This window comes from Ostrinia furnacalis, unplaced genomic scaffold, assembly GCF_004193835.3.
Source record: "Ostrinia furnacalis isolate ACB-3 unplaced genomic scaffold, ASM419383v2 OfSCF7420, whole genome shotgun sequence".
In the NCBI taxonomy this organism is placed as follows: Eukaryota; Metazoa; Arthropoda; class Insecta; order Lepidoptera; family Crambidae; genus Ostrinia; species Ostrinia furnacalis.
In genome coordinates this window covers 448765-456732 of record NW_021137659.1, presented here as the reverse complement: position 1 = coordinate 456732, position 7968 = coordinate 448765, and the positions used below count along the sequence as shown (strand labels likewise).

The window sequence follows — 7968 nt, the reverse complement described above, 5'->3', positions numbered from 1 at the left end:
TTTTAAATACAAAACTAATTTTATAAAATAACTGAATCATATCAAATATTTACATACACAATAGGTACTCGATTAATACGATCATTGAAAAAAGTTAATCGATAATCATCTGAACAGTCAACTCTCACGCTGCAGCGCTGTGTTGAAATATTGTCAATTGTTATTACTTTTAATTACAAACAGAGGTAATTACAAAAGCAATTTATGCCTATCTACTGTAACTAATTTTAACATCTCGATGAAGTAGACAGACTGAGCAATACATTAACTGGTTAATGTGAAGTGTTTTTCATGGTTTGGATCCAAAAAAATAGCCATTCATTCATTCATAATTGTGCTGCCTACTTACGCGTTTATGACCAAAGTTTGTCCAAGATTGTAACACATTATTGCTGTATGGGTTTCAAGACCAACGTTTTGGTTCAAATATAACCAATGTCTGGACACGGCATTTTAAAAACAACATAGAATTTCGAAGTCAAAAGGATTAAGAAATCCCTAATTTTTAAGTGACCTCTATGGTAACACGTAACAGGAATTTTGTTTTTTAAAGGGGTCACTTGAAAATTAGGAATTGGTGGTGAAAACGGGCATTAATGTTTTTTTTAAATTAAGCTAAGACGCAGAAAAGCAGATCGACTTACTCCTATTTATGCTCTAAATAGCTCATGTAAGTACCTAAATACCTGAAGGACACATAGTTTTTTTAATAATTCTAACTCCATGTTGCCCAGTAGAGAATTTAGATTATAAAATAATTACTGTAATGATAAACTTAACGCATAATTTACCAGCCTAGATACAGATTTCACCAAGTGAACGCGTATAAAAGACTAAACGATCATACTGGTTTTGCTCACATTCTGTCAAACAGCAGTTTGCATATCCAGTGGGGTAATTCAAGTGCAATCTGTCATTTCAATCTATTCTATTTGTCATTTAGCTTGTTTAATCTGTGCTGAATAAAGTGCACAATATTTAAGCAGGATATGGTTGCACGCGGATTTTTAGAGAGTTAAATCTTTTGGCCAATAGAAAACGTCATAATAGTTATTATATGAACTGGGATTGGTCAATGACTTTTGAAATTAAAATCCGATGGCCTGAAAAAATCGGTTTTCCAACAAACGTCAGTTACGCGCAAGGAGGTTTAGCTATTTATCCATCGAAGTTAATAAGGGAGAAGACATAAGACTAATTTTATTATTTGCCTGCCGCGACCCGGTTTTTACGAACAATGACGATGACGAACGATGAACCATTAACGAGGAGCACACTTAGCAATGCTTCCAGGTTGCGCCTCGGTATCAATTAAGTAACATTTTCCGTTAAGTTTACTTTATGGCCAACTAAAGGACTTTTGCCGTCTCCATGGACAAACTCGAAGTATGATAACTACAGTCATTGTCAAAATTTTGCACTGCCATTGCCGCTGGATACCATATATCGCTACTATATTCATAGATAATAGACTTTCAGTTAATCGTCAAAATTGACATTGTTTTTTAAATAACAACAAATGGTATGAATTTTTAAATGTGATATTTTTATAAAGGTAAGTCCCCAAAACAACATTTGATAGCCTATTTTCTTTCGTTGGCATCTAAGTTCCTGTTTTCTACATATATGTTACTACTACCTATTGGATAAGTAACTAAGAACTTTGTCGTTTATTCCATGTGAACAAAATCCCTAAAAGCCCATTTGTAATAATATTCTTACTAAACACTGCTGAAAAAGGACTAAACTTCTGAGCTATGAACGTATAATCCAGTAGCATTAAGTAGGTAGGTACGTATAGCGACGTTGGAACTTGATATAGAAGTTAGCTGTTTTATATTTTTTTTCACAGCAGAAATCTTTATCTTTGATCTTAATATCTGATCGTACGTATTGTCTTTTAAAATATTACATTTGCCTAAATAAAAATAACCGACCTGCTGCTTATGTAAATTATAATTATTTATAACCCTACTTACAATGCATAACAATCATAATTAGGTATTATAACCCTACTTAACAATGCATAACAATCATAAGATAGTTTGGCGTATAAGTAGGTAGGTAGGTACTATCTAGGCCGAAGGTGGAAGCGATCGACCCGGAAATATTCTCAACCATCTCAACTATCATAATATGTATTTAGAACAGTCCCTCCTTACCAATGATATTATAGATACCATTGCTCCTTACCATCAATGCAATCGAGCAGACAAAGGACATTGATAAAAATCGCCCTAAGATTTTCAAAGACTTAGTATGTACCATAATTTTATGTATATTTTATTTATTTACTTGCAAGTGTCCAAACCTATCGGACAAGTTGCAGTTCGAAAAAATATTTTAAAAGTATTTAAACGAAATCAAAGTCACCGACATATTGACAGAGCAGAGACAGAGATGCGCTTTTTTAATTCGATTTAAGTAAATAATGGTATGATCGATTAGACTAGAGTCTAATCATTAGACCTTTAGACGGGCGCAGATCCGCCGCGCCCGCAGCGCTTCAGTGGATTATTGCATTTTTTTATGTATATTTAATCACATTTATTTACCTACATTTACATATTTACTCTTTTCTTTAAGTGTAGACACTGTTTATGTATAAGTCCACTATTGCATGCCGTGGCAACCTATAATTAAGGCAGCACTTAGATTAAGTTAAATACGTTGTAAATATTGATTGTCTTCCAGTGTATGTCTTGTTGGTTGTCCTATTAAATAAATAAAATAAATATTTATAGCAACACAATGTTTAAAAATAAAATTTTTCAAAAACGATCAATTTAATCGATTATGTCTATTCTAAATGGACATCCCTATTTGTTAGTCAAATTGTCATTCACTCGCATCACCTTTTCTCTCTCACTCACTCTTGCTGTGTTGCTGTCTTGCTTGATCCTTCTTTGTGATTCGTTTGTGTTTTAGCTTTTATTTTCGGAACTTTATTAACTACAAACTTGGCTATTCAAACGGACTCTGATTGATTGCAATAACGACATACTCAGCCTGGGATTTACTGTTTTTGTGTGGCTCGGCCAAGGCTCGGCTGGTGGTTCTATGGTGTTAGAAAATGAGCAACTTAATTATACACAACAATGGGCAGCACCTCGATCGGTAAGTACCTACATTTTGCTCTGCAATCTTATGAATAAGTACTAGCCTTGCCAAACTTCTGAATTGCCGTTCTCATGGCGGGTTGTCTTGAAATGAATGTTCCGCTATTATCTGTGGTTCAACCCTGGACAGTGTGGACAGCCAGGCCCGATTCGATTGTAAGAAACTAGTCGATGGTACAGCGCAATGGAGGCATGAGCGAAACAACAATTATGTTGACAATCCAGCTGGTTTTGGTGTAAATCTAAGGAATTATTTACTTTGACACTATCTCCCTGCTCTCAATGAAAGCTTGTTTTGTTTTGTTTTTTGGAACTAAGACTACTAGATTATTATTTTTTGTAACTAAGTTTGTAACACGTCATAATTAATTATTATAACAACAATGCTTATTTACTAAAGCTGTTTAACCCTACCCTCTGACCCAAAATTCTACTAACAGCACATAATATTGAATTATCATTTTTTTTATGGTTTGCGGCTCAATTTATTCAACGCACAGGAGTATGTGTGGCATGGCATGCAATGAATCTATTTATTTTTACAGGTTACAGCTCATGATCTTATATGCACAACATGTTGGACCCAAGCCCAAGATACAACACAAATGCATCTACTTCAAATCTTAGCAGAAAATGTGTGCTTTGCAGTAGAACACTAGAGCCTAGAACACGTTCACATCAGCTCATGTCCCTGAGAACTAACACTCAACATCATATTAACATCAGGAACATAATTGTGGAACGACTAACTCCATTAGAGGTAATGCACGCTAAAGTCCTTATTTAATAAAATGTTATTGGCTATACAATCAGTCTAATTCTTGTAAAGTTATTGGTTTCTGTAAATTAATACTAAAATAAAATAATTTAAGTGCGGGACATTAAAAAACTGATAATTTTTTTAAACTTATTTCTAATTATTATTATTTTTAAACAGGTTACTGCAAATGACTACATCTGTGGGGCTTGTCACTCATTATTGCAAAGAGATACCACACCTACTTCACAAGACTCTCCAGATATGCCAACCGGTGCCCCGGTAGGTCACCAACAAGTTTGTGTTGGATGTGGTTGTTCATTATTGCGAACTTGAAGTCATTGTTTGGATACAGAGAATAATCAAGATATATTAAACATTGTTCGAAATTGGATTCAACCCAGAGAGGTAAGAGCCCTGCCAGTTTTATAATACATAAAAATAATTATGCCGGTTTATTATAATAATAAAAAAGGTTTTTTCCGAATCAGCCTTCCCATCCTTCAACTCCTTCCATTGCTTTCAATCTGCCACTACTCTCATCCATACAGGTTATACAGGGTGGAAACGATAAGTGATCTCACTCGATTATTTCTAAACTACACAAGATATCGAAAAACTGGTTACTCATCCTGAAAGTGCTTCACGAGCTCTTTCTAACGGTATCAGTAAATAGTTACAGAATTAACTGGATCTATCCGAAAATTCAATGTTTTCAGCCTCCATACTAAATGTATGCCAGCCACACAATATTAAAAGTGTTATAGATCACTTATCGTTTCCACCCTGTATAATACAAATAGACTTATATTATTAAAATATTGCAATATTATTACTTACATAATATTAAACATAATTTTTACTATTATAAAGCCAGTTAAAAATTCCCTGAGCCAAATAAACTCAGTAAAGTTTTATTTATACTTCCTGCATAACAACAGACTACTCTTTTAAACTACCACTATTCTCACTCTCAATCCTCGTTCCTCATTCATCCCTTTCGTTTCCTCCATAGACCAATCATTCCTCATCATTCAGCGTTCAAATCATAAATTATCTTTCATCACTCATCTTACTATTCCGTTACACACAAAAGTCGTTAATCCTATATAAATATTGCTCTTCTTATTGTTGAACTGTGAATCTGATGTTTTATTTTATTTTCAGATTCGTCCTTCAGATCTTCTTTGCCATAGATACTATCAGAGAGCACGAATTACTACAGTTGGTGCTTATTTAATGAAGCTGAGGACCGGTGATTCAGATGACAGAATAGCTACATTACTTGGCATTTCAAGGAGTACTCTTACAAAATATGTAATGAAAGCACGCAGTATGATGGAGGAACATTTCGTACCAGCACATTTAGGGTTACAACATATTAGTAGAGAGGAAGTAGCCCAAAGAAACCTTTATGTTCCAGTCTCTTTTCGGGAAGCCAGGAAACGATTTACCACAAAGAAAGGCTATTGTCATCATGGATGGTACATACATACATTTATGTGCAAAAAAGTAGCAATTATGCATACCAAAAAAAAAACTTATTCCCTATACAAATATCGGAATCTCGTTAAACCATTTATGGTACTTTGTTGTGATGGCGACATCATTGATGTATTGGGCCCATATTTAATAGAAAATGTAGAACATGACCATTAATAAATAATAAGTACCTACATACGTATTTTCATTTATACCTACATAACTGCCTACTTACCCTTGGGTCGGAATAAAGATATTTTTGGATTTAAATGTAAGTAAAATATACTAACTTCTTTTTAAAAAATGTTTGGCTTTTCCGTAGGCATTCCTATTTTTCCAATACGCAAAGTTCTATTTGCTGCTATTCATACGGTTTGACAAAGGGGTTCTATATCGATCTACGATTTAAAGTGTAATTAAGACGTCTCTCCTACATATCTATACCTACTTATAATAAATCTGTAGAGAGGTCAATTCTGTACATGAAATATAATTTTCAAAATAACTATCAGGGGGTGATACTGATGCCAAAAATGCAATCAGTAAAATTTTTGTCTGTCTGTCTGTCCGTCTGTATGTTCCTTATAGAAACAAAAACTACTCGACGGATTTTAACGAAACTTGGTACAATTATTCTTCATACTCCTGGGCAGGTTATAGTATACTTAGGAATTCTCACGGGAACAGGAATTAGCGGGAAAATCCTTTTGTATGAAAAATCTAAACCGCTTAAGTTAGACGCTTTAAATTTCGCACGTAGGTACTTTAGTAAACTAATTCCCACGGGAACGGGAATTCGCATTATTATACATATAATTCTTGACAATAAATAGTTTTATTAGCAACTAGCGGCCGCCCGCGACTTCGTACGCGTGGATCCCGTTTTACCCCCTTCATCTATCTTACGCGGTTTAGATTTTTTCGTTCAAATGTTTTTTCCCGTTCACGTGGGAATTTTGCAATATCCTGTTGTAACTAAGCTTTAATTTTATTAAGATACCTACATGTCAAATTTCAAGCGTCTAACTAAAGCGGTTTAGATTTTTCATACAAAGGGATTTTCCCACGAATTCCAGTTCCCGTGGGAATTAGTTTACTAAAGTACCTACGTGCGAAATTTAAAGCGTCTAACTTAAGCGGTTTAGATTTTTCATACAAAAGGATTTTCCCGCTAATTCCTGTTCCCGTGGGAATTCCTAAGTATACTATAACCTGCCCAGGAGTATGAAGAATAATTGTACCAAGTTTCGTTAAAATCCGTCGAGTAGTTTTTGTTTCTATAAGGAACATACAGACGGACAGACAGACAGACAAAAATTTTACTGATTGCATTTTTGGCATCAGTATCACCCCCTGATAGTTATTTTGAAAATATATTTCATGTACAGAGTTGACCTCTCTACAGATTTATTATAAGTAGGTACCTATAGAAGATAGAAAATGGAAATGTACTTCTGTTATGCTAATAACCTCAAAATCTGAAGCATTTTTCCTATTGTAACGAATCTCCCGCTTATCCGTGCTTTAAGTATCTACACTAATATTATAAAGAGGAAAACTTTGTTTGTTTGGTTGTAATGAATAGACTCAAAAACTATTGGACCGTTTTTATTAAATTCTTTCACCATTCGAAAGCTACATTATCCACGAGTAACAGGCTAAATTTTATTTTGGAAAATAATAGGGTTCCGTAAAATATGTAGGTACCTAATGTAGGCCACGCGCGCGAAGCCGCGAGCGAAAAGCTAGTGGAGTATAAGGTGACAATCGTTAAGTAATTTCACATATAAAAATCATTATTTCATTGCTTGGGGGTCTTGGGGCGAACAAGTATCTACACTAATATTATAAAGAGGAAAACTTTGTTTGTTTGGTTGTAATGAATAGACTCAAAAACTATTGGACCGTTTTTATTAAATTCTTTCACCATTCGAAAGCTACATTATCCACGAGTAACAGGCTAAATTTTATTTTGGAAAATAATAGGGTTCCGTAAAATATGTAGGTACCTAATGTAGGCCACGCGCGCGAAGCCGCGAGCGAAAAGCTAGTGGAGTATAAGGTGACAATCGTTAAGTAATTTCACATATAAAAATCATTATTTCATTGCTTGGGGGTCTTGGGGCGAACGATGTATGGACGCAGAACAATATCCTTTATTTTCAAAGGAGTTGTCCCAAAATGTATGGAGCCTAGGCCCATAACCTGTACACCTACCAAAAAGAAGGGCTTTTAAATGTACAACAGTTTCTTATTATTCAATTTCTTTTAAATGGCTTAGTTTATTCGCTTAAAACAAAAGATTGTTAAGAAAATAGCAATACTCAACCACAAAAACCATCATGGTGGACGAATGTCATTTTGTTGACATCTGTCACTTTTGACATTAAGTCGTATCTTGGTGGAGAGTGACAGATGAAATTTGACAGCGACTGACGTTTAGTTAGTCTATGGTTCATCTTTTTTTTTTATCTGACGCCATACGCCATCTTGTGTATGCATTTGAGAATGATAATTCATGAATAGTTTTTGATTTTGAGCGGCTAAATTATATGCTAGATATAGTTATTTATATTTTTCCCTTAATCAGTAGATTTTTCTTGATTTTTG

The 7968-nt window shown here is 34.4% G+C and overlaps 1 long non-coding RNA gene across 1 annotated transcript; it reads left to right on the top strand.

The window, feature by feature from the left end:
- The first annotated feature begins 1973 nt into the window (after positions 1 to 1973).
- LOC114364452 (uncharacterized) lies at positions 1974 to 5552 on the top strand. Its single transcript, XR_003656848.1, has 4 exons — positions 1974 to 3117; positions 3665 to 3879; positions 4057 to 4284; positions 5044 to 5552. It is a non-coding gene; the product is annotated as an uncharacterized LOC114364452 (long non-coding RNA).
- The last annotated feature ends 2416 nt before the right edge of the window (positions 5553 to 7968 follow it).